This window comes from Mandrillus leucophaeus, unplaced genomic scaffold (assembly GCF_000951045.1).
Source record: "Mandrillus leucophaeus isolate KB7577 unplaced genomic scaffold, Mleu.le_1.0 Scaffold98, whole genome shotgun sequence".
Taxonomy (NCBI): Eukaryota; Metazoa; Chordata; class Mammalia; order Primates; family Cercopithecidae; genus Mandrillus; species Mandrillus leucophaeus.
The window spans coordinates 3,375,658-3,376,839 of NW_012110696.1; positions in this window are offsets into that span (position 1 = coordinate 3,375,658).

The following is a 1,182-nucleotide window of genomic DNA, read 5'->3' on the forward strand; positions in this document are numbered from 1 at the left end:
GAGAGAGACCCAGGCCTCGGGCCGTGGACACGCTCGGTGCCCCGCCAGATGCACAGGCGCACTCTACAAATCTCGGGACCCACCGCAGCAAGAGGACAGGGAGAAGCCAAGAAAGGAAGGACCCTATGAAACGCACCCCCAAAGCAACCAACCAGTCCAAGAAAAAACACGTCTCAGGTCTCCGTTTGTTTTCCCGCGTGGGGGGCCCTGACCCCTGTTCTAGCCCGGCCCAAGCTCCCTCCACCCTACCCCGGCCTGCTCAATGGGACCTCTCTACCTGAACACAGCCTCGCTCTCCAAGGCTCTGTCGCTCTCGCTCTCCAGCTCCCTCACCCTCTTTCTCTTCCTCCCCCTCCACCTCGCGCTCTTCTGTCACCTTCTGTCTCTCTCTCCCCCTCCATCTCTGTCTCTGTCTCTCTCTCTTTCTCTCTCTCCCCGTTTCTCTCTCTCCATCCTGGTCTCCCTAGCTCTCTTTCAAGCTGTGTCTGTGTCTTTGTGTGTCCGTGTGTGTGTGTCCATGTGTGTGTGTCCGTGTGTGTTCCCGTGTGTGTGTGTCCGTGTGTGTGTGCCCGTGTGCTTGTCCGTGTGTGTGTCCGTGTGTGTCCGTGTGTGTGTGCACCCGTGTGTGTGCCAGTGTGTGTGTCCGTGTGTGTTCCCATGTGTGTGTCCGTGTGTGTGTGCCCATGTGTGTGTCCGTGTGTTCCCATGTGTGTGTCCGTGTGTGTGTTCCCATGTGTGTGTGTCTGTGTGTGTTCCCGTGTGTGTCTGTGTGTGTGTCCATGTGTGTGTGTGCCCGTGTGCATGTCCGTGTGTGTGCCCATGTGCGTGTCCATGTGTGTGTCCGTGTGTGTCCGTGTGTGTGTCCGTGTGTGTCCATGTGTGTGTCCGTGTGTGTGTGCCCGTGTGTGTGTCTGTGTGTGCCAGTGTGTGTGTCCGTGTGTGTTCCCGTGTGTGTGTCCATGTGTGTGTGCCCGTGCGTGTGTGTTCGTGTGTGTTCCCGTGTGTGTGCCCGCGTGTATGTGTCCGTGTTCCCATGTGTGTGTGTCTATGTGTGCCCATGCGCGTGCGCCCGTGTGTGTGTGTGTGTGTCGGGGTGGGTTTGCTCGTGCTGGTGGTGGGGTGTGTCGGGGTGTCCGTCAGCCCCTCTCTCCCGGGATCAGGCTGCCAGGGCTCTAGTGCCAC